Here is a 26,599-nt window from a genome sequence, read left to right on the forward strand (position 1 = left end):
GTGTACTGGTCCAAATGATTTGGTGGAGGGGGGATTATGGTGTGGGGTTGTTTTTCAGGGGTTGGGTTTGGTCCCTTAGCTCCAGTGAAGGGAACACTTAAGGCATCAGCATACCAAGACATTTTGGACAATTTCATGCTCCCAACTTTGTGGGAACATTTTGGGGATGGCCCCTTCCTGTTCCAACATGACTGCACACCAGTGCACAAAGCAAGGTCCATAAAGACATGGATGAGCGCGTTTGGGGTGGAGGAACTTGAATGGCCTGCACAGACTGCTGACCTCAACCCCGATAGAACACTTTTGGAATGAATTCGAGCAGAGACTGTGAATCGTGTGATTGTCAGCAAGGTGTAGAGAATTCTACCAAACCAAACAAAAATCAACAATCCCCACTTTGGTTTTTCCACCTCTCTGTTTTTCCTATTTTCCCAAACAAGCTCTTCTAAAAAAAAAAATGTTTAATGGTGTGCTGGGAACTATGATTACTGACATATCTACGATGATATTATTTATTTGTGATCCTTCTGCAGAAAGAGAAAAGAGGAATTTGGGTGCATTCCATACAGTATGATACATGATGAAAGAGGCGGAACTGTCATCAGCTGACTTTCACATTGCTGGGCTGGGGAGATTAGAACATAGCACGGCTCTCACTCTTATTCCACTTATCATTTCACCAGAACTTCTACACCCCTAATATACAATCACCACATTTCCAGGAAAGGCCACGCCGAGACCATTTCTGTTTAGCAAAGGGTTCCCGATACAGAAGGCTGTTTTTGTAAGGTAAGGACTGACATGAAGTATATACTGAATGGCACTGTGTAAGTACATTGTCTTGGTCTTATTTGTGGCTGGGGTAGTATGTGGTCCTCTACACTTTGATATGCCGGAGACACATCAATTCAAGTATCAGTTTTCTTTTTTGATTTATGGGTATTTTCTTTTTATCAGTTGTTTCCTGTTCAGTTGGATTGGATCCAATGTAAAACCAAATTCTAGTTTGGAGAAAAACCTTAAATATGGATTTCCCCAGCAGTTCCTGCTTCTATACTCACCTGATTGCTAGTGTTGTCCCCCCCCCCCACCTCCCCATAAAAATATCAATCCAGTGCATCTCCTCTTCCGGATTAAATGATGCCCGGATTAAATGATTGCCGCTCCTTTTTCCAGATTGAATGACGTCCAGCATCATTGAACCAACTTTTTGTGAGCTCAGGGGATCAAGGCTCCACCCCCTGCTCTGGGCTCACAGGTGAATACTGTAGAGTATTTATGGATTCCCACAGCACTTCCTGTTCCTATACTCTCCTATATTTACCTGATCTCCAGTGTTGTCCCCCATAGACTTATCGATCCATTGCCGCTCCTTTTCCAGATTGAATGACGTCCAGCATCATTCAACCAACTTTCTGTGAGCTCAGGGCATCAAGGCTCCATCCACTGCTCTGGGCTCACAGGTGAATACTGCAGAGTATTTATGGATTCCCACAGCAGTTCCTGCTTCTATACTCACCTGATCTCCAGTGTTGTCCCCCACAGACTTATCGATCCATTGCCGCTCCTTTTTCCAGACTGAATGACGTCCAGCATCATTGAACCAACTTTTTGTGAGCTCAGGGGGTCAAGGCTCCACCCCCTGCTCTGGGCTCACAAGTGAATACTGCAGAGTATTTATGGATTCCCACAGCACTTCCTGCTCCTATACTCTCCTATATTTACCTGATCTCCAGTGTTGTCCCCCATAGACTTATCGATCCATTGCCGCTCCTTTTCCAGATTGAATGATGTCCAGCATCATTCAACCAACTTTCTGTGAGTTCAGGGCATCAAGGCTCCACCCCCTGCTCTGGGCTCACAGGTGAATACTGCAGAGTATTTATGGATTCCCACAGCAGTTCCTGCTTCTATACTCATCTGATCTCCAGTGTTGTCCCCCACAGACTTATCGATCCATTGCCGCTCCTTTTTCCAGATTGAATGATGTCCAGCATCATTGAACCAACTTTTTTGTGAGCTCAGGGGGTCAAGGTTCCACCCCCTGCTCTGGGCTCACAAGTGAATACTGCAGAGTATTTATGGATTCCCACAGCAGTTTCTGCTCTTATACTCTCCTATACTCACCCGATCTCCAGTGTTGTCCCCCACAGACTTATCAATCCATTGCCGCTCCTTTTTCAGACTGAATGACGTCCAGCATCATTGAACCAACTTTTTGTGAGCTCAGGGGGTCAAGGCTCCACCCCCTGCTCTGGGCTCCCAGGTGAATACTGCAGAGTGCTTATGGATTCTCTCAGCAGTTCCTGCTTCTATACTCACCTGATCTCCAGTGTTATTGGTTTAGCCAGGGGTTCCCCCCACTAAACCCACAGCATGGGAAAATGGACTATCTCTGTACCCTAAAAATAGCACAAATTTAATTTAAAAAATTTACATTTTATGTATACAAAAGATGATTAAAAAGGGAATCATGTCCAAACATATAAAACACACAATGCTTGCAGTAATATTTGTGTTACGTTGATATTGCTGGTGATATGGCATCCCCAGTTAAATGCTAAGGACACAGGATGTAATTAATTCTTGATGTACAGCAGATCCTCTACTTGTTTCGCGGTGACAACCGCTTCTTCAGGAGGAATTTATTACTACGATACAATGAGAAGAAGCCAAATAGCAGTAGCAGTAGGGGAACCCGAGGGTACTCCCCCATGGCGGACAACCACAAACACGTATCTATAAATAACAGCCAGGTAGTCGTGTAAATCAACCTGGGGGAAGGGGTATTTGAACCCAACCACTGTGCACCCTATCAAGGTGGATGGCCATTTCAAGGTAATCTTTACAAAGTTTCTTAGGGGTATCTGTATTCTGCACCAGCCCCTGGGCATTGGCCACCAACCGTCTATTTTCTAAATTATTAACCACTTAAGGACTAGCCTCTTTTTGAGATTTGTTGTTTACAAGTTAAAAAACGTTTTTATTGCTAGAAAATAACTTAGAACCCCAAAGCATTATACATTTTTTTTTCTAACACCCTAGAGAATGAAATGGCAGTCATTGGAATACTTTCTGTCACACCGTATTTGCACAGTGGTCTCACAAGGGCACTTTTTTTTAAAAAAAAATACACATTTTGAATTAAAAAATAAGACAACAGTAAAGTTAGCCCAATTTTCTTATATTGTGAAAGATAATGTTATGCCCAGTAAATTGATACCCAACATGACACGCTTTAAAATTGCGCCCGCTCGTGGAATGGCGACAAACATTTACCCTTAAAAATCTCCACAGGCGACGTTTAAAAAATTCTACAAGTTGCAGAGGAAGTCTAGAATTATTGCTCTTGCTCTAACAATCGCAGCGATACCTCACATGTGTTGCTTTGAACACTGTTTTCGTATGCAGGCGCTACTCACGTGTGCGTTCGCTTCTGCATGCGAGCTCGGCAGGACGGGGCGAGTTTAAGAAATGTTTGTTTTTTTTTTCTTATTTATTTTACCTTTTACTTTTACACTGTTTAAAAAAAAAATTGTGTCACTTTTGTTCCTATTACAAGGAATGTAAACATCCCTTGTAATATAAAAAAAAGCATGACAGGACCTCTTAAATATGAGATCTGAGGTAAAAAATACCTCAGATCGCATATTTACACTGAAATCCAATAAAAACAATTAAAAAGCGTAATTTAAAAAAAAAAAAAAAAAAAAAAAAAGAGCTATGGGCAGAAGTGATGTTTTGACGTTGCTTCCACCCTGCAATGGTATGAAGATGGTTGGGGGCCATCTTCCCCTCACTCATCTCCATGTCACTGACGTGAGAAGATCCGATCGCCTCCACCGACGGCGCCGGTAATTGGCGGAGGGCACTGGATCGCAGAGGGAGGGGGGGCCCTCTCCCACCGCCAATAAAAGTGATCTTGCGGCAAATCCGCCACAGAGACCACTATTATCTGAAACTAGACCGAAAAAGAGGATACCGTGGTTATGGCAGCTATCTGCTGCCATAACAACGATATTCTTCTTCAAAGTTAGGACGCATATCGGCGTGCGGCAGTCTGGAAGTGGTTAATAATTAAAACTTTTTTTTGCTTGCTTTGTTCTATTTTTACACCTTTAACATATATTTATTTGTTTCACGTTGAAAAAAAGCGCAAAATTGTAAAAAAAAAAAATAAATGTATTTCATTTGTAAATAACTTTTCAATGCTTTGTACCATTGCTGACAGCTGTATAAAGAAAACAGTTGTGGTAGGTATCGGTAATTGGTATCGGCAAGTACTAAAAAAAAAGTATCGATACTCGTACCCATTGTAAAAAAAAATGGTATCAGTGCGTTCCTAGAAGGGGTGATAAATCACCCAAAGATTTCTAAATCTCTCAGGAATAGTGAGATCCGATCACTGTGCTTGTTGTCCCAGGTCCATTCACCTCTCACTGCAATTATGCAATTACAAGGGGAGTACCCCTTTTTGGATCCAAATGAACTTGAAGTGCTTGTAAACAGGGGCGGTCCGTCCATTGTGGGCGCACTGGTGCCGCCCCCCCCTATCAATGCTGCCACCCTCCATATCCATGCGCCCGGCCCCTTTCAGGACGCTGGGTGCATGAATTCCTTTGGCGGGGGTGGGTGGGCTGTGTGTTCTTTGAAGCACTGATTAGAGCCGGAGGCTCTAATAGGCTTCAAAATAGGGTGGGCTCGGGGGACAGAGCATTGCATCCGGAGCCCACTCAGGTGTGTTGCAACAGCGAATGAAAATTCGCTGATGCAACACTGATCCTCCTCCCGGCCAGTCACGAAGCGTGTATGATACCCGTTAACCAATTGGGTGAAAGGACAGCTATTGGACGCCTAGGAGAAAAAGGGAGGAGCCGCACAGAAGACACAGGAGCTTGCACGCCATCGATAGAATCCCGCTGCAGCTGGAGCCTGCAACCCACCAAAGCCCGCCGCTGCCTGCAACCCACCGAAGCCTGCAACCCGCTGCTGCCCTCCGGAGCACACCGAAGCCCACAACCTGCCCGCCGGGGCGTGCTGAGATAAGTGCGGGGGGGTGGGGGTGCTGAGATGCCACCGACCAACCGCCATTGGTTGTAAACCCCGGACATGAAACATGAACAAAGCATATCACTCTATAGTGTGTACTTGTCTCAATTATTTCTGTCTGTTGCTTCCATTTTTGACATGTTTTCCTAACTATAAGAGAAAAAAAGTGACAGGGGAGAGATCTTTAGCACACAGCTTGTGATTGACATCCTGAGCTATGTTCCTGTGTGAAGCGGGGTGTTTCCCTTCCACCCAATGAGCTCTCAGAGCTCTCCAGGCTGTGCTCTGCAGTGTGTAATTCCAGCTCCCTGCCCTCTACTTTCTCAAAGCTCAGACAAGCTTTATAAATTCTGCACTTTCAACAGATGTAGAGAAGAGAGTGCTGTGGATAAACAGGTACAACTTATGTAGTAGGGTGATTTACTTCATCTCTGTGTATCAGCTGAGGCCAGTCACTTCACTAGGTATATGTTTACAACCACTTTAATACTATGGAGAATCCAACAGGAGTTGTGGGAACTATTTTTTAGTTAAAAATAACAAACAAGTTATACTTACCTGCTCCGTGTAGTGGTTTTGCACAGAGCAGCCCGGACCCTCCTCTTCTCGGGTCCCTCACTGGCACTCTTGGCCCCTCCCCCCTGTCATGTGCCCCAACACCAAGCAGCTTGCTATGGGGGCACCTGAGCCGAGTCACAGCTCCCTGTGTCCATTCAGACACTGAGCTGTGGCCCGGCCCCGCCCACTTTCTCTCCTCATTGGCTAACTATGATTGACAGCAGTGGTAGCCAATAGCGCCATGAGGAGGGAGAGTACCACGCAGCCCAGACAGTACTGCACCATCTCTGGATCTAGATGGGCTCAGGTAAGTATTATGCCGCGTACACACAAGCGGACTTTCCGGCATACTTGGTCCGGCGAACCAGAGTCTGCCGGGCAATCCGATCGTGTGTAGGCTTCGGCGGACTTTTTTTCCCCAAAAGTCCGCCGGACCTAGATTTAAAACATGTTTTAAATCTTTCCGTCGGACTCAGTTTCTGACGGAAAGTCCGTTCGTCTGTATGCTGATCCGACGGAAAGCCCGCTCGTCTGTATGCTGGTCCGATGGACCAGATACGACGCAAGGGCAGGGTATTGCATCTCGCGCTCGCTACAATAGGAAAAACAAATTTTCCTATTGCGGCGAGCGCGGGGCATACCAGGCCCTTAGGTCTGGTATGGATTTTAAAGGGAACCCCCTACGCCAAAAAAAACGCGTGGGGTCCCCCCTAAAATCCATACCAGACCCCGATCCGAGCACGCAGCCCAGCCGGTCAGGAAAGGGGGTGGGGACGAGCGAGCGCCCCCCCCCCCTCCTGAACCGTACCAGGCCGCATGCCCTCAACATGGGGGGGTTGGTGCTTTGGGGGAAGGGGCGCCCTGCGGGGCCCCCCCACCCCAAAGCACCTTGTCCCCATGTTGATGAGGACAAGGGCCTCTTCCTGACAACCCTGGCCATTGGTTGTCGGGGTCTGCGGGCGGGGGGCTTATCGGAATCCGGGAACCCCCTATAATAAGAGGGCCCCCAGATCCCGGCCCCCCCACCCTATGTGAATGAGTATGGGGTACATTGTACCTACCCATTTACCTAGGGGAAAAGTGTCAATAATAAAACACACTACACTTTTTAAAATAAATTTATTAAACAGCTCCGGGGGGGGGGGGGGTCTTCCTCCGGCTTCGGGGGTCCCTCCGGTTCCTCTTCTCCCGGCGTCCGGTTGGTTCTTCTCCGCTCTCTCTGGCCTCTTCTCCCGGTGTTCAAGTTCTTCTGCCGGCTCCTCCGCTGTCTTCATGCCGCTCTTTTGCCAGCGGAGGTCCGGACTTCTGGGCTTCTTGTCTTCTTGTCTTCTACCCTCTTCTCTTCTCCAGATGTTGACACGACGGTCTCTCCGGCTGGACTGCTCTCTGAGCGCTCCGATGTGACTTATATAGGCGGAGACCCCGCCCCCTTATGCCGTCAGAGTCCCTGGGCATGCTGGAACTGTGACGTTTTAGGGAGCGTGGTCAACATCACCCGGTGACCACGCTCCCAGCATGCCCAGGGAACACCGGGAGAAGAGGCCAGAGAGAACGGAGAAGAACCAACCGGACGCCGGGAGAAGAGGAACCAGGGGGACCCCCGAAGCCGGAAGAAGACCCCCGAAGCCGGAGGAAGACCCCCCGGAGCTGTTTAATAAATTATTTTAAAAACCTGTGTAGTGTGTTTTATTATTGACACTTTTTCCCTAGGTAAATGGGTAGGAGTACCATGTACCCCATATTCATTCACATAGGGTGGGGGGCCGGGATCTGGGGGTCCCTCTTATTATAGGGGGCTCCCGGATTCCGATAAGCACCCCGCCCACAGACCCCGACAACCAACGGCCAGGGTTGTCGGCCCTTGTCCTCATCAACATGGGGACAAGGTGCTTTGGGGTGGGGGGGCCCGCAGGGCACCTCCTCCCCCAAAGCACACACCCCCATGTTGAGGGCATGCGGCCTGGTAGGGCTCAGGAGGGGGGGGGGGGCGCTCGCTCGTCCCCACCCCCTTTCCTGACCGGCCGGGCTGCGTGCTCGGATCGGGGTCTGGTATGGATTTTAGGGGGGACCCCACGCCGTTTTTTCGGCGTAGGGGCTTCCCTTTAAAATCCATACCAGACCTAAGGGCCTGGTATGCCCCGTGCTCGCCGCAATAGGAAAATTTGTTTTTCCTATTGTAGCGAGCGCGAGATGCAATACCCTGCCCTTGCGTCGTATCTGGTCCGTCGGACCAGCATACAGACAAGCGGGCTTTCTGTCGGACCAGCATACAGACGAACGGACTTTCCGTCAGAAACTGAGTCCGAAGGAAAGATTTAAAACATGTTTTAAATCTAGGTCCGGCGAACTTTTGGGGAAAAAAAGTCCGCCAAAGCCTACACATGATCGGATTGCCCGGCAAGTGTGCCAGAAAGTACGCGGCATTACAGACATTTGGTCCTGAAGTATCAATGCTCCCCCACTGTACTGTATCTGTGGAGGAGAGGGGATGTTATCATAGGACAGGAAGTGTGTTAGGACAACAGAACACAACCCTCCTCTTTTCTCTTCACAGCATGGGAGGTATTCTGTAGTTCTCAGAGAGAAATGGACAGGGCATTTTTGGCACTAACTGAACAGATATAACAGAATGCTTTCAATTCTGTATGGCATTTGAAAGACCGCTGCACAAATACAGTGTGACATAAAATGTTGCAACAACCACCATTGTAATCCATAGGGTCTCTACTAAAAATATATATATAATGTTTGGGGTTCTAAGTAATTTTCTAGCAAAAAAAAAAAAATCATTTTAACTTTCCTTATTTACACACAAAGTCTATTCCATTGACTAATTGTTACAATGTTTATACTTAAGTTTCACTGCTAAAGAATGTTGTGATTCTTGGCAGACTGCCCGTTTTTTCTTCCTTTCTTTTGAGCTGTGGCTTCAGAAGAGCAGAGAGAATTATCTGCATAGAAAGAATCGTGAAACACTTTTGTCAAGATCGCAATGGGGAAAAAATCACGATAACGATTCTTGACGATTAATCGTGCATTTCTAGGCTGCACTCTCCATTAAAAAAAAAAGTATTTGCAGACCTGCAAAAACTCATTTTTGGGAGGTGATGCTTCCCGCCGATGCCCCCCCAATTAAATGCAGCCTTACCAGTGCCAATTAAATGCAGCCTCACCAGTGCCAATTAAATGCAGTCTCATCAGTGCCCATTAGTGCAGTTTCATCAGTGAAGTCTCATCAGTGCAGCCTCATCAGTGCAGCATCATCAGTATTCATCAGTGCAGCCTTATCAGTGTTCATCAGTGCAGCCTCATCAGTGCCCACCAGTTCAGCCTATCAGTGTCCATCAGAGCCACCTCATCAGTGCCCACCAGTGTAGCCTATCAGTGTCCATCAGTGCCACCTCACCAGTGCCCACCAGTGTAGGCTATCAGTGTCCATCAGTGCCACCTCATCAGTGCCCACCAGTGCAGCCCATCAGTGTCCATCAGTGCCCACCAGTGCAGCCTATCAGTGTCCATCAGTGCCCACCAGTGCAGCCTATCAGTGTCCATCAGTGCCCACCAGTGCAGCCTATCAGTGTCTATTAGGGATGAGCCAAACCCCCCCCCCCCCAGTTCGGATCGCAGCAGAACATGGGAACAGGCAAAAAATATGTGTGAACACCGTTAAAGTCTATGGGACACGAACATTAATAATCAAAAGTGCAAATTTTAAAGGCTTATATGCAAGTTATTGTCATAAAAAGTGTTTGGGGACCTGGGTCCTGCCCCAGGGGACATGTATCAATGCAAAAAAAAGTTTTAAAAATGGCCGTTTGTCGGGAGCAGTCATTTTAATAATGCTTAACCACTTGCCGCCCGCCATATAGCAGAATGACAGCGGCAAAGTGGTTTCAATAACCTGACTGGGCTTCATATGACGTCCTCAGGATATTGAGCCGCTGCGCGCCCCCAGGGGTACGCATCGCGGCGATCGTTGTTGCGGGGTGTCAGTCTAACACCCCGCAACACCGATCTAGGTAAAGAGTCTCTTACGGAGACTCTTTACCACTTGATCAGCCGTATCCAATCATGGCTGATCACGATGTAAATAGGAACAGCTGGTGATCGTCTTTTTCTCACTCGGGTCTGACAGACACGAGTAGAGTAGAGCCGATCGGCTGCTCTCCTGACAGGGGGGTCTGTGCTGATTGTTTTTCAGCACAGCCCCCCCTCAGGTCCCACCCAGGACCACCAGGGAAGCCGCCCAGGACCACCGGAATGGCCACCACACTGGATCACCAGGTATGCCCCCTAGACCCCCAGGGAAATACTAATATGTGCCCAGGCAGCTGCCAATCAATGCCCAGGCAGCTGCCAATCAGTGCCCACTCACAATGCCTACCACTGCCAGTGCCACCAGGGATGGCTATCAGTGCCTCATATCAGTGCCCATCAGTGCCACGTATCAGTGCCCAGCAGTGCCGCCTATCAGTGCCCAGCAGTGCCGCCTATCAGTGCCCAGCAGTGCCACCCATAAAAGTGATCCAATTTTTTTTTTCTTAAAGGGACAGTGTAAAAATCAAAAATCAAAAGTCAAATAAATAAGATTTTTTTTTTTTTTTTAAAGTGCCCCGTCCCGCCATGCTCACACGCAGAAACGAATGCATACGTAAGTCGCGCCCACATATGTAAACGGTGTTCAAACCACACATGTGAGGCATCGCCGCGATCATTAGAGTGAGAGCAATAATTCTAGCACTATACTTCCTCTGTAACTCTAAACTGGTAAACTGTAGACATTTTTAACCACTTACTGACCGCCGCACAACGATGTACGTCCAAACTTTGAATGGGGATATCGTTGTTATGGCAGCAGCTAGCTGCCATAACCCCAGTATCCCCGTTTTCGTGAGGCGGCTGGCTTTCAGATAAAAGTGGTCCCTGCGGCGGATTCACTTTTATCGGTGGCGGGAGAGGGCCCCCGCCGCGATCCGGTGCCCTCCGCCGCTTACCGGAGCCGTCGGTAGCGGCGGCGATCGCGTCTGTCTCCGTCCTGTGTCTGGAGATGAGTGAGGCTAAGATGGCGCCCACTCGTCTCTATGACACTGCTGGGCGGAATCGACGTCAAAACGTCACTTCCGTCCACGCCTCTTAAAGGCACATTTTTTCAAATGTCATTTTTTTTAAATGACTTTTTTTTTTTTTTTTTTAATTGCATTTTAGTGTAAATATGAGATCTGAGGTCTTTTTGACCCCAGATCTCATATTTAAGAGGTCCTATCATGCTTTTTTCTATTACAAGGGATGTTTACATTCCTTGTAATAGGAATAAAAGTGACACCATTTTTTTTTTTTTTAAACAGTGTAAAAATAAATAAAATAATGTAAAATAAATAATAAAAATAAAAAAATTATTTAAAACCCCCCCGTCCCGATGAGCTCGCGCGCAGAAGCGAACGCATACCCGAGTAGCGCCCGAATATGAAAACGGTGGTCAAACCACACATGTGAGGTATCGTCGCGACCGGTAGAATGAGAGCAATAATTCTAGCCTTAGACCTCCTCTGTACCACAAAATATGCAACCTGTAGAATTATTTAAACGTCGCCTATGGAGATTTTTGAGGGTAAAAGTTTGACGCCATTCAACGAGCGGGCGCAATTTTCAAGCGTGACATGTTGGGTATCAATTTACTCGGCGTAACATTATATTTCACGATATAAAAAAATTGGGCTAACCTTACTGTTGTCTTATTTTTTTATTCTAAAAAGCGATTTTTTTCCAAAAAAAGTGCACTTTTAAGACCGCTGCGCAAATACGGTGCAAAAAAAAGTATTGCAACGACCGCCATTTTATTCTCTAGGATGTTAGAAGAAAAACCATATATAATGTTTGGGGGTTCTAAGTAATTTTCTAGCAAAAAAAAATGTTTTAAACATGTAAACACCTAAAATCCAAAACGAGGCTGGTTAAACAAGATTTTTCAGGGTCAAAGTTTGTCACCATTCCACGAGCGGGCGCAATTTTGAAGCGTGACATGTTGGGTATCATTTTACTTGGCGTAACATTATCTTTCACAATATAAAAAAAAATTGGGCTAACTTTACTGTTTTCTTATTTTTTAATTCTAAACAAAACATTTTTTTCCCCAAAAAAATTGTGTTTGTAAGGCTGCTGCGCAAATACGGTGTGACCTAAAGTATTGCAAGGACCGCCATTTTATTCTCTAGGGTGTCTGGAAAACAAATATATAGTTTGGGGGTTCTAAGTAATTTTCTAGCAAAAAAAAACAAAACTGATTTTAACTTGTAAACAAACTTGAAAAATAGGCCTGGTGCTTAAAGTGGGGTTCCACCCAAGGGGTCCATTAAAAAAAAAAAAAAAATTAAAAGTCAGCAGCTACAAATACTGCAGCTGCTGACTTTTAATTGGACACTTACCTCTCCCAGGGTCCAGCGATGCGGGGGATCGAAGCCCCGCTCGTCCCCCCCCTCCGCTCGTCGGCGCCGGCATTTCAACTGTGTGCGCCGGGCTGTGGCTTCACAGCCTGGCACCCACTTCGCATGTGCGAGTGGCGCAGCGCGCCGTGATTGGCTGCTCAATCACCTGGGACCTGTTATGGGTCCCAGATGATTGACAGGAGGGAGGAGCAGAGCGGAGCCCTTCCTGTGCCGAGGGGGAAGTGATGTCACCAGCCCAGGCAAAGGAAGAGGCAGACTACGAGGGACCACCTAGCAACAGGCATTTAGAAGTGAAAAAAAAAAAATATCCAAATGTTTTTTTGTTTTTTGTTTTTTTAGAATTTTTTAGGTATTTTTGTTTTTTTGGGTGGAACCCCACTTTAAAAGAGAAGTATGTTTTTTTTTTTTTTTTGGGATATTCAGGTGGATGCAGCATGGGACCAATGCTGCATCTGTCCCCTGACGTCCCTATACTGAGAACCAAGCCACTGAACATCGCAGATGGCTTGGTTCTCACAGCTCCCTGAGCAGAGAGCTGCTGACTATCAATCAGCAGCTCTCCTCTCTGCTCCTCCACACTGATTGGAGCGCTGAGCTGTGAGGGGGACGGCTCGTGGAGAGGCTGAGACTGCCATCATTCAAGGCAGCTGGCGGATCCAGACCTGGAAGTTGGGATGACGCGGTGCCTCGACTGATCCTGGTGACGTCAGAGGAGAGCGGAATACAGACCGCTCTCTGCTAAAAACAAGTCACAGGAGTGCAAAACGAATTGCACTCCTGGGACCCATAGGAGAAGCCCAGCCTAAAAAGCTCAGGCTGGACATCTCCTTTAAGTGGTAACTTTTATCTGGAGAGCCACCAATCAGTGTTTTTTTAGGATACATTTTTAGTAAGGCACTGGACCTGCACCCAGTGTTTGTGTGGGCAAGGGTGGTCCAACCCAGAGTGGTATTGTGCTGTGCCAGCCTCTGAGCACTGTACTGTCACGGTGTCTGGCTACCCTTCCTTATTGGTGGGTGTATGTGGGAAGGATTTCCCAAAACCACTTAAATACAGAACAGTTATAGTGAAAATATTCCTGGGCAAACCTCACTTTCCATAATTGTTACAATACACATTCCATGCTTCCTTTTATTGTAACATTTGCTGCTGGATTGCACACATTTTATTTTACTAGGAAACGGCATTATCTCTCCGGCATGCATTTTTCTGCAATTACATTGTCATTTTTATTCCTCAGAAGAGGGATCTTTGAGACATTCGAATTTCTGGTAACAGAGCTGTGCACTGTGATGAAATATTCAGAATTACACAACCAGCTCAGTCATGGAGCAAGAAGGAAATGCTGAATCATCCCTCATCAGCAATCCACAATGAATCAGCAGCCTAGGCTGAACTCAGCATGGATCTGAGTCAGGTGACAATACAAACGCCGTCTGTTCCTCTACCGCAGGGATCTCCAAACTACGGCCCTCCAGCTGTTGCGGAACTACACGTTCCATGAGGCATTGCAAAACTCTGACATTCACAGACATGACTAGGCATGATGGGAATTGTAGTTCCTGAACAACTGGAGGGCCATAGTTTGGAGCAGCGTTAATTTCGGCGACTAAAACATTTTAGTCGACTAAATGAATACTATTTTAGTCAACTAAAATACGACTAAAACTAAAACAACTGAGATAACTAAAATACAACTAAAATGGCATTTTAGTCAAAAGATTAAAGCCTCGTACACGCGATCAGACTTTCTGCCAATAAAACCGTGGAATTTTGTCCGAAGGGCATTGGCCCAAACTTGTCTTGCATACACGCGGTCACACAAATGTTGGCCAACAATTACGAACGTAGTGACGTACGTGTTTTTGCAACTCTTTAGCGCCACCCTTTGGGCTCCTTCAGCTAATTTCGTGTTAGTAGAAGTTTGGTGAGTGTTGATTTGCGCTTTTCTTTTTGCGCTTTTCTTATAGCGCTTTTCATTTAGCGCTTTGCAGTTCGTTTCTGAATGGCCGTTCATCAACCAGACATGTTGCTGAATCGGAGGAGATAACGTGTTATTTATTATTGGCCTTGGAGTTATTCCTTTGACATTATTTTTTTGGTTGAATAATAATGATTTGATTTGGTATATTTTCTATATTTTTGGATGCATAGAATGCACATTTTGGTTAAGTTCTATTGGCAGATAGCATGTCTAATTTTATTTTTTTTAATGCACAATAAAAATATTGTGGAGAATAATACTTGGCTATGTGTTTTACTTCAAATAACAGTTTGGGAGTAGGCAGTTACATTTTAAAAAATACAATGTAAAATTAACAAGGGACACCAACATAGTTGTATCTTTGATCTTAAAAACTACGAGATAATGGTGTTATGGTAAATTGCCCGAATAATAATAATAAAAAAAAAAGCATAATAATATTATTCTTGATATCACTGGAAAAAAAAAGCCTTTGAAAATGTGTTTGCAACAACTCCATCAGTATCACCAGCAAAGCAGCTTCATTATTATCCCATTAAAGAAGAAGAGAATTGTGCGCTGCATTTGGAGATTTCATAATTTGCCACATCACGAATGTTAATTCTCCATTACGAACGCTAGTTTACAAGACCGACCGCTTCTGGCTTGTCCTTGATTCCGAGCATGCGTGTTTGTACTTTTTTACACACAATCGGAAAATCCGACAATACACATTTGTTGGCGGAAAATCTGAAGACATGCTAGCCAACATTTGTTGGCGGAAAGTCAGACAACAATTGTCCGACGGAGCATACACACGGTCGGATTTTCCGCCAACAGCCTGTCATCACACATTTCCCGTCGGAAGATACGATCGTGTGTACGGAGCTTAAGACTAAAACTAAATTGAAATTTGACGTCAAAGTAACACTGGTCTGTAGTGCATGTTCATACCTCAATACCACCAATAACAAAATATTAGATTTTTCACTCTAGCAGTATATAATGAGTTTGGAAATTGTAGAGAAATGTTAACTAATGCCTTAAAATTTAGTTACACCCATTCAATTTTAGATGACTAAAATGAGTTTTAGTCGACTAAAATGTACTGAAGATTTAGTCTACTAAATACGACTAAAGCTAAAACAATTGCAGAAGACTAAAATGGGTCATTTTAGTCCTAAGACTAATGCCGCGTACACACGATCAGACATTGATCGGACATTCCGACAACAAAATCCATGTTTTTTTTCTGATGGATGTTGGCTCAAACTTGTCTTGCACACACACGCTCGCACAAAGTTGGTCGGAAATTCCGAACGTCAAGAACGTGGTGACGTACGAGGAGCCGAGAAGAATGAAGTTCAATAGCCAGTGTGGCTCTTCCGCTTGATTCTGAGCATGCATGGCACTTTGTGCGTCGGAATTGTGTACACATGATTGGAATTTACGCGAATGGATTTTGTTGTCGGAAAATTTGAGAACCAGATCTCAAATTTTGTGCAACAGAAATTCCGATGGAAAATGTCCGATGGAGCCCACACACGATCGGAATTTCCGACAACAAGCTCCGATCGCACATTTTACGTCGGAAAGTCCGACCGTGTGTACGCGGCATTAGACTATCTAAATTTGCTGCCAAAATGAACACTGGTTTGGAGACCCCTGCTCTCTAGAGTACTAGAATTCATTACAATTGTTATACATATAATTTAGCTCTGCAATAGGCCTGATAGCAGATAGAATAAGATTGCACTGTATTGGGGATAAGCCCCAATGAATGAAATGGATTACAACTGAACACATACTGTATGACCACAATGAAAAGATGTAAATGGGTCCTTATGGTTGCATGTGTCCTACAATGACCCAGAGAAATGGGGTCGGCTTCTGAGATCAGATTGTGTTATGTTTAGTACACATGATGAGAATATCGGACGAATGATCACCCATTTTTTTTTGCATGCTAGACTCATATGGAAAACCAATTGGCTACTAAAGTTACAAAAGTTCTTGAACGACAGAACACAACTTTGGATTTGATGTAATGTGTTGCATTTTAATGTATTCTTTGGTTTCCAAGCATGCGTAGTCTTGGTCATACGATTTTTTTCATACAAGCACTATACTAATTACATGAGAAACGTTTGCTCTGTTATCGAACGAGAACATTTTTCATGCTTGTCCCTTAGAAAATATTCACATGAACTGTGGTGATCAGCTTTAGAAAGCTGCGTACTAATGATGAGATTATTGGACGATCGCTCCAAAAGCGGTATTTTTCATATGATTTTCTCATCGTGTGTACTAGGCTTTCGGCTGGGTTCACACATGCACGATGCGGGGAATCCTGTGCGGGTTCCTCCATCACACCTGAATCACCGGTGGTCCGATTCCAGTGCGGACCAAAATAAGGGTCCTGCACCATTTTGGTGCGAATTCAATTTCAGCCATACAGTTTGTATATCTAAATTTGCATCGCACAGACATCGCATGTGATCTGCACAGCAGTGCAGTGCGAATCACATATAATGTTTGTGATCGCACAAGTCTGAACCCAGCCTTAGGCTGGTCATGGACAATTCTAATTTTGTCTAAATACTACTGAAATTCCATCTAAGGGTGACCCTGTAAGCATCACCTGGCTCTAAAAACAAAAAAAAAAAACAAAAAGACAAAAAGACATTTGATTTAAAAATGACTGGGTGAGGTGGAAAACTGTTGGCTGAACAGCGACTGCATCCTATTAGATGCAGTCACTTTTCAGCAAGACGATTGTATTCAGACAGCCATAAGTGCTGCGGCTGCTAAATACAATAACCAGCAGGGATTCTTCCATCCACACTGTTTAGGGGGGGAATTGACTGCCTTTCTCTTGTTCTGTCTGTGGGCTGAACAAGAGAAAATCATGCCATGTATTAGGGATGCACCGATATATCAGCCGCCAAAAAAAAAAATGTTCCGATGATGGCATGCTGCGTCCCATTGACTTCAATGGAAAATTGCGTCCCATTGACTTCAATGCAAAATAGCGTCCCATTGACTTCAATGCAAAATCGCGTCCTATTGACTTCAATGCAAAATCGCGTCCTATTGACTTCAATGCAAAATCGCATCCTATTGACTTCAATGCAAAATTGCATCCTATTGACTTCAATGCAAAAGTGCATCCTATTGACTTCAATGCAAAATCGCGTCCCATTGACTTCAATGCAAAAACGCCAGCCACAATAATTAAATTTACATTTAAAAAAAAAACAAAAAACTGTCCATTTCGGTTTCGGTTTTTGGCAAAGCGCATCCTGATTTTTCGGTTTCAGTCCAGAATTTTAATTTTGGTGCACCACTACCATGTATGGCTAGGTTTACACTGATGCTGGTTCATTGGCATTGGGCAGGTCAATTATAGAAGAGTACCAGGTATAGATATTTTATACATAGTTACACTGGTCCAGCTTGGACAAATGTAACTATACATATTTTATACCTGGCCGATCTCCCTGGAAATCACTGAAGTAGACACCACTACTCCAGTGATCTCCACTTGAAGGTCAGCCTCGCAGCACAGGCGCCATTCGGTGAATGCTTTGCATTTTCCAAATTAATACAAAACATTCTCGGATTGGACAAGGTAGAGAGGCAGGGCAGTGATGTCATGCTCTCCACCCTATCCAATCAGAGAACGCTTTGCCCTCATTAAGAGCCCTTTCACACTGGGGCGGTTTGCAGGCGCTATTGCACTAATAATAGCGCTTGCAAACCGACCTGAAAGTGCCGCTGCTTGCATTCCAGTGTGAAAGCCCCGAGGGCTTTCACACTGGAGCGATGCGCTGGCAGGACGGTAAAAAAAGTCCTGCTAGCAGCATCTTCGGAGCGGTGTGTATACCGCTCCTTCACCACTCCTGCCCATTGAAATCAATGGGACGGCGCGGCTATACCGCCGGCAAAGCGCCTCTGTAGAGGCGCTTTGCTGTGGTATTTAACCCTTTCTCGGCCGCTAGCGGGGCGGTTTTACCCCGACGGTAAAACGCTGCTAATAATAGCGGCGTTTTACCGCCAACGCCGCCCCCCGCCCCAGTGTGAAAGGGCTCAAATAAAATGCAAAGCCTTCTCTGAATGGCGCCCATGCTGAGCGGCCAACCTCCTGTGTTCAGAATTCAGCAGGCCACCTGCTCAGTTCAGGACTTGGAAGCAATTGAGGTGTCGGTCAGGTATGGTGTATATATATATATATATATATATATATATATATATATATATATATATATATATATATATATATAGTAGTGCCGTGTACACACGAGCGGAATTTCCGTTGGAAAAATCTTGGATGGTTTTTCCAACGGAATTCCGCTCAAGCTTGGCTTGCATACACACGGTCACACAAAAGTTCTTTGAACTTTCGACCGTCCAGAGCGCGGTGACGTACAACACTACGACGAGCCGAGAAAATGAAGTTCAACGCTTCTGAGCATGCGTCGAATTGTTTACGAGCGTGCGTGTTTTTTTGTGCGTCGGCATTTCATACAGACGAACGGAATTTCCATGAAGAAATTTTTCCGTCGGAAAAATAGAGAACCAGCTCTCAATCTTTTGTTGGCGGAAATTCAGACAGAAAAAGTTGGATGGAGCATACACACACACGGTCGGAATATCCGACCAAAAGCTCTCATCACACTTTTTTTGACAGAAATTCCGCTCGTGTGTACGGGGCATTACTGTACATTGGGCCAATGTAACTATGTATAAAATGTCCATACCTGGAATGATTTTATAAGGGCTGGGATCAGCAGACACAAGTCTCAGACTTCATCCACTCCCCTTTGTGAGAGATATGGTGCAATTTAGATATGCTTTACCCATGTTTTACCTGTGTTGCCAATCATCACATGCAGCAGCAAAGTTTTTTTAAGACAAGGTGTGCATGGAGTTTTTAAAAGACTGGATAGTGAAGTCACAAGAGGATTACTTAGTAGGACTACTGGCCAGCAAGCTATTCAACCACTTGACCACCGGAAGGCTTTACCCCCTTCATGACCAGGCCATTTTTTGCACTGTGCGACTTTAACTGGCAATTGCGCGGTCATACAACTCTGTACGCAAATGAAATTTGTATAAATTTTATTCACACAAATAGAGCTTTCTTTTGATGGCATTTGATCACCACTGGGTTTTATATTTTTTATTATATAAACAAAAAAATACCAAAAATTTTGAAAAAAAACACAGTACTTTCTACTTTGGCTTCATGTACACTGCTGCTGGTAAACGGACGTTTAGGAGAAGTTGGGCATTGTTTTTCAGCTGCCCCTGAACTCTCCTCTATGTTATCTTATCAGTACATGTACACAGGGTCATTTATAGTCATTTCCAGGCAGTTTAGTTTAGAAGCATTTTTTGGAACGCAAAAAAATGCGTTCAGGACGGATGTTCAGAGGCATGTGAAAACCAAATGCCTGTAACAGCTTGTAAATGCGGTAACTCATGTTTAGCCACGTTTCGTTTACAGGCGTTTTTCATTTTTTGGCTATTTGGAGAAAAAAAAAAAAAATTATCTTACCGGAGCTGTCAGCAGCAGCGAGGCGATCAGATCTTCTCCTTTGCTAGGTATGGAGATGAGGTGAGGGGAAGATGGCCCCCACACGTCTCCTCAACATTGCAGGGCGGACGCGACGTCAAAAGGTCACTTCCGTCCATAGCTCTTAAAAGGGACATTTTTTTTTTAAATGACCTTTTTTTTTTTTATTGCATTTTAGTGTAAATATGAGATCTAAGGTCTTTTTGACCCCAGATCTCATATTTAAGAGGTCCTGTCATGCTTTTTTTCTATTACAAGGGATGTTTACATTCCTTGTAATAGGAATAAAAGTGAAACATTTTTTTTTTTTAAAGAACAGCGTAAAAATAAAAAATAAAAAAGGTAAAATAAATAAGAAATTTATTTTTTTGAAATTGCGCCCCGTCCCGCCGAGCTCATGTGCAGAAGCGAATACGTGAGTAGCGCCCGCATATGAAAACGGTGTTCAAACCACACGTGAGGTATCGCCGCGATTGGTAGAGCGAGAACAATAATTCTAACCCTAGACCTCCTCTGTAATGCCGCGAAAATGTTGGATGTGAGCTTGTTGGCAGTAAGTCCGACCATGTGTATGCTCCATCGGACATTTGTTGTCGGACTTTCTGCCAACAAATGTTGGCTAGCATGTTCTCAAATTTTCCGCTAACAAATGTCTGTTGTCGGACCTTCTGATCATGTGTACACAAGTCTGTCGGACAAAAGTCCAAAGTACAAACACGCATGTTCAGAAGCAGAAGCGGTCGGTCTTGTAAACTAGCGTTCGTAATGGAGAAATAACATTTGTGACGCGGCAAATTATGAAATCTCCAAATTCAGCGCACAATTCTCTTCTTCTTTAATGGGATAATAATGAAGTTGCTTTGCTGGTGATACTGATGGAGTTATTGCAAACACATTTTCAAAGGCTTTTTTTCTAGTGATATCAAAAATATTATTATTATTTTTTTTTTTTTTTGTGCAAGTTACGACAACACCATTATCCCGTAGTTTATAAGATCAAAGATACAAGATATGTTGGTGTCCCTTTTTAATTTTACATTGTATGTTTCAAAATATAACTGCCTACTCCCAAACTTTCATTTGAAGCAAAACACATAGCCAAGTATTATTCTTCACAATTTTTTTATTGTGCATTACAAAAAAAAAAAAAATAAATAAAATTAGACATGCTATCTGCCAAAAGAACTTAACCAAAAAGTGCATTCTATACTGCTCCCCAGTCCCCAACACAGAGATCACACTGCACCCCATTATATACAGCCCCCACCATACTGCACCCCAATACAGAGATCACACTGCACCCCATTATATACAGCCCCCACCATACTGACTACAATACAGAGATCACACTGCACCCCATTATATACAGCATCCACCATACTGACTCCAACACAGAGATCACACTGCACCCCATTATATACAGCCCCCACCATACTGCACCCCAATACAGAGATCACACTGCACCCCATTATATACAGCCCCCGCCATACGGACTCCAATACAGAGATCACACTGCACCCCATTATATACAGCCCCCACCATACTGACTCCAATACAGAGATCACACTGCACCCCATTATATACAGCCCCCACCATACTGACCCCAACACAGAGATCACACTGCACCCCATTATATACAGCACCCACCATACGGACTCCAATACAGAGATCACACTGCACCCCATTATATACAGCCCCCACCATACTGACCCCAATACAGAGATCACACTGCACCCCATTATATACAGCACCCACCATACGGACTCCAATACAGAGATCACACTGCACCCCATTATATACAGCCCCCACCATACTGACTCCAATACAGAGATCACACTGCACCCCATTATATACAGCCCCCACCATACTGCACCCCAATACAGAGATCACACTGCACCCCATTATATACAGCCCCCACCATACTGACTCCAATACAGAGATCACACTGCACCCCATTATATACAGCCCCCACCATACTGCACCCCAATACAGAGATCACACTGCACCCCATTATATACAGCCCCCACCATACTGCACCCCAATACAGAGATCACACTGCACCCCATTATATACAGCCCCCACCATACTGACTCCAATACAGAGATCACACTGCACCCCATTATATACAGCCCCCACCATACTGACCCCAATACAGAGATCACACTGCACCCCATTATATACAGCCCCCACCATACTGACTACAATACAGAGATCACACCACTCACTAATTCCTCCCCCCTCCATACACATATCTCTGTGTACACAGACACAACTCAACCAGGTAACTTTCTTTCCCGGAACTTGTGTGCTGAGTGTGTGAGTACCGCAATCCCCGCCCCCTCCCCTCCATCACTGACATCACTTCCGGGTCCTTCGGCTGGCTGGGAACTCCAGAGTACGATCCGGACGGTGCAGGTTGGGATCGGGACCGATGAGATCCGAGTGTTGTAAGTGTGTGACCGATCTATGTACACATTATATTCATGTCTGTGTTCTGTATACAGGGAGAGGACGGGTCATATACATGTCTGTGTTCTGTATACAGGGAGAGGACGGGTCATATACATGTCTGTGTTCTGTATACAGGGAGAGGACGGGTCATATACATGTCTGTGTTCTGTATACAGGGAGAGGACGGGTCATATACATGTCTGTGTTCTGTATACAGAGAGAGGACGGGTCATATACATGTCTGTGTTCTGTATACAGAGAGGACGGGTCATATACATGTCTGTGTTCTGTATACAGAGAGAGGACGGGTCATATACATGTCTGTGTTCTGTATACAGAGAGGACGGGTCATATACATGTCTGTGTTCTGTATACAGAGAGAGGACGGGTCATATACATGTCTGTGTTCTGTATACAGAGAGAGGACGGGTCATATACATGTCTGTGTTCTGTATACAGAGAGGACGGGTCATATACATGTCTGTGTTCTGTATACAGAGAGAGGACGGGTCATATACATGTCTGTGTTCTGTATACGGGGAGAGGACGGGTCATATACATGTCTGTGTTCTGTATACGGGGAGAGGACGGGTCATATACATGTCTGTGTTCTGTATACAGAGAGGACGGGTCATATACATGTCTGTGTTCTGTATACAGAGAGGAGGACGGGTCATATACATGTCTGTGTTCTGTATACAGAGAGGACGGGTCATATACATGTCTGTGTTCTGTATACAGAGAGGAGGACGGATCATATACATGTCTGTGTTCTGTATACAGAGAGGAGGACGGGTCATATACATGTCTGTGTTCTGTATACGGGGAGAGGACGGGTCATATACATGTCTGTGTTCTGTATACGGGGAGAGGACGGGTCATATACATGTCTGTGTTCTGTATACGGGGAGAGGACGGGTCATATACATGTCTGTGTTCTGTATACGGGGAGAGGACGGGTCATATACATGTCTGTGTTCTGTATACAGGGAGAGGACGGGTCATATACATGTCTGTGTTCTGTATACAGAGAGGACGGGTCATATACATGTCTGTGTTCTGTATACAGAGAGAGGACGGGTCATATACATGTCTGTGTTCTGTATACAGAGAGGAGGACGGGTCATATACATGTCTGTGTTCTGTATACAGAGAGGAGGACGGGTCATATACATGTCTGTGTTCTGTATACAGAGAGGAGGACGGGTCATATACATGTCTGTGTTCTGTATACAGAGAGGAGGACGGGTCATATACATGTCTGTGTTCTGTATACAGAGAGGAGGACGGGTCATATACATGTCTGTGTTCTGTATACAGGGAGAGGACGGATCATATACATGTCTGTGTTCTGTATACGGGGAGAGGACGGGTCATATACATGTCTGTGTTCTGTATACGGGGAGAGGACGGGTCATATACATGTCTGTGTTCTGTATACAGAGAGGACGGGTCATATACATGTCTGTGTTCTGTATACAGAGAGGAGGACGGGTCATATACATGTCTGTGTTCTGTATACAGAGAGGACGGGTCATATACATGTCTGTGTTCTGTATACAGAGAGGACGGGTCATATACATGTCTGTGTTCTGTATACAGAGAGGACGGGTCATATACATGTCTGTGTTCTGTATACAGAGAGGAGGACGGGTCATATACATGTCTGTGTTCTGTATACAGAGAGGAGGACGGGTCATATACATGTCTGTGTTCTGTATACAGAGAGGACGGGTCATATACATGTCTGTGTTCTGTATACAGAGAGGACGGGTCATATACATGTCTGTGTTCTGTATACGGGGAGAGGACGGGTCATATACATGTCTGTGTTCTGTATACAGAGAGAGGACGGGTCATATACATGTCTGTGTTCTGTATACAGAGAGAGGACGGGTCATATACATGTCTGTGTTCTGTATACAGGGAGAGGACGGGTCATATACATGTTTGTGTTCTGTATACAGGGAGAGGACGGGTCATATACATGTCTGTGTTCTGTATACAGAGAGGACAGGTCATATACATGTCTGTGTTCTGTATACGGGGAGAGGACGGGTCATATACATGTCTGTGTTCTGTATACGGGGAGAGGACGGGTCATATACATGTCTGTGTTCTGTATACAGGGAGAGGACGGGTCATATACATGTCTGTGTTCTGTATACAGAGAGGACGGGTCATATACATGTCTGTGTTCTGTATACAGAGAGGAGGACGGGTCATATACATGTCTGTGTTCTGTGTACAGAGAGGACGGGTCATATACATGTCTGTGTTCTGTATACAGAGAGGACGGGTCATATACATGTCTGTGTTCTGTATACAGAGAGGACGGGTCATATACATGTCTGTGTTCTGTATACAGAGAGAGGACGGGTCATATACATGTCTGTGTTCTGTATACAGAGAGAGGACGGGTCATATACATGTCTGTGTTCTGTATACAGAGAGGACGGGTCATATACATGTCTGTGTTCTGTATACAGAGAGGACGGGTCATATACATGTCTGTGTTTTGTATACAGAGAGGACGGGTCATATACATGTCTGTGTTCTGTATACAGGGAGAGGACGGGTCATATACATGTCTGTGTTCTGTATACAGAGAGGACGGGTCATATACATGTCTGTGTTCTGTATACAGAGAGGACGGGTCATATACATGTCTGTGTTCTGTATACAGAGAGAGGACGGGTCATATACATGTCTGTGTTCTGTATACAGGGAGAGGACGGGTCATATACATGTCTGTGTTCTGTATACAGAGAGGACGGGTCATATACATGTCTGTGTTCTGTATACAGAGAGAGGACGGGTCATATACATGTCTGTGTTCTGTATACAGAGAGGACGGGTCATATACATGTCTGTGTTTTGTATACAGAGAGGACGGGTCATATACATGTCTGTGTTCTGTATACAGAGAGGACGGGTCATATACATGTCTGTGTTCTGTATACAGAGAGGACGGGTCATATACATGTCTGTGTTCTGTATACAGAGAGGACGGGTCATATACATGTCTGTGTTCTGTATACAGAGAGGACGGGTCATATACATGTCTGTGTTTTGTATACAGAGAGGACGGGTCATATACATGTCTGTGTTTTGTATACAGAGAGGACGGGTCATATACATGTCTGTGTTCTGTATACAGAGAGGACGGGTCATATACATGTCTGTGTTCTGTATACAGAGAGGACGGGTCATATACATGTCTGTGTTCTGTATACAGAGAGGACGGGTCATATACATGTCTGTGTTCTGTATACAGAGAGGACGGGTCATATACATGTCTGTGTTCTGTATACGGGGAGAGGACGGATCATATACATGTCTGTGTTCTGTATACAGAGAGGACGGGTCATATACATGTCTGTGTTCTGTATACAGGGAGAGGACGGGTCATATACATGTCTGTGTTCTGTATACGGGGAGAGGACGGATCATATACATGTCTGTGTTTGTATACAGAGAGAGGACGGGTCATATACATGTCTGTGTTCTGTATACAGAGAGGACGGGTCATATACATGTCTGTGTTCTGTATACAGGGAGAGGACGGGTCATATACATGTCTGTGTTCTGTATACAGGGAGAGGACTGGTCATATACATGGTGTACGTGTCCTCCATGTGTCTGATACCACAGCAGACTTTCCCAGCCTCGGGTGCAGATTTAACAAATAAATAGTTTCTCATGTTTGCACTTTGCTTACAGACAGACTCCGCGGATTGAGGTAACTATTTCTCTGTGTTGGATCTCCCCTAGAAGCATTAGCACCATATTCTTCATCTACTGCTGGGGATGATGAGACAATGTTAAGCACACGCCTATTGAAGGTTGTCCTGTTTAGCAAGAACTGGTTGACTGTGTGTGTGTGTGTGTGTGTGTATATATGTGTGTGTGTGTATATGTGTATATATATATATATATATATATATATATATAGTGTGTGTGTGTACCAATGTCTGTTCAACAACGACTGGCTTCTGTCAAACGGTCTTGATGGAAAACCAGCATTCGCTCTGAACTTGCAGCCAATGACTGCAGCGCTGATCTGTGTATTTTGGCAAGGAGGCAGAATACAGTAGAACAGCAGGAGAGATCTCTGCTTTGTTTTTTTACGTTCAACTTTCCAGTTGAAATAAAAATAAAACCTCTACATGTATACACAGCTTAAGTTGTTTCTGCTCTGAGTTAGGCTTTAAATCATAAATAAGAAATATAAACTTTATTTTCCACATATAAGTGCTGTGTTTTGTGTGTGTGGTTTTTATTTTTGTTTTTACGACGCGTTTGTGTGAGTTGCATTTTGATTTTATTTGTAGATTCTGATTGTATTGGGTGTCTGCAGATGCTCCTAGGATCTTAATCTCTATAACATAATGGGGGAGGTGTTCTGTAGTCCAGCGTGGGAGATCCCAGGCAGGGCTGATAATGTTACTAGGGCAGTGCAGTAAAGGACTTGGTCAACCCAATTGGGATATTAGGAGCACGCCAGATGTCTGGCAGATCAACAGGTAGTTCTCTGTTCCTGCAGCATTTGTAAGG

General features: G+C 44.7%; 1 protein-coding gene across 2 annotated transcripts in view; it reads left to right on the top strand.

Moving 5' to 3' along the window:
• The first annotated feature begins 637 nt into the window (after positions 1-637).
• BACH1 (BTB domain and CNC homolog 1) overlaps positions 638-26,599 on the top strand; it is an 85,539-nt gene continuing 59,577 nt past the window's right edge. Inside the window, exon 1 of one of the 2 annotated variants that reach the window (XM_073617098.1) lies at positions 638-789. The gene's annotated coding sequence lies outside the window, so the exon portion shown is untranslated. Of the gene's footprint in view, positions 790-21,911; positions 22,039-26,599 lie in introns of those variants that run through there. The other variant, XM_073617096.1, reaches the window with a different exon arrangement.

Source organism: Aquarana catesbeiana, linkage group LG02, assembly GCF_042186555.1.
Source record: "Aquarana catesbeiana isolate 2022-GZ linkage group LG02, ASM4218655v1, whole genome shotgun sequence".
In the NCBI taxonomy this organism is placed as follows: domain Eukaryota; kingdom Metazoa; phylum Chordata; class Amphibia; order Anura; family Ranidae; genus Aquarana; species Aquarana catesbeiana.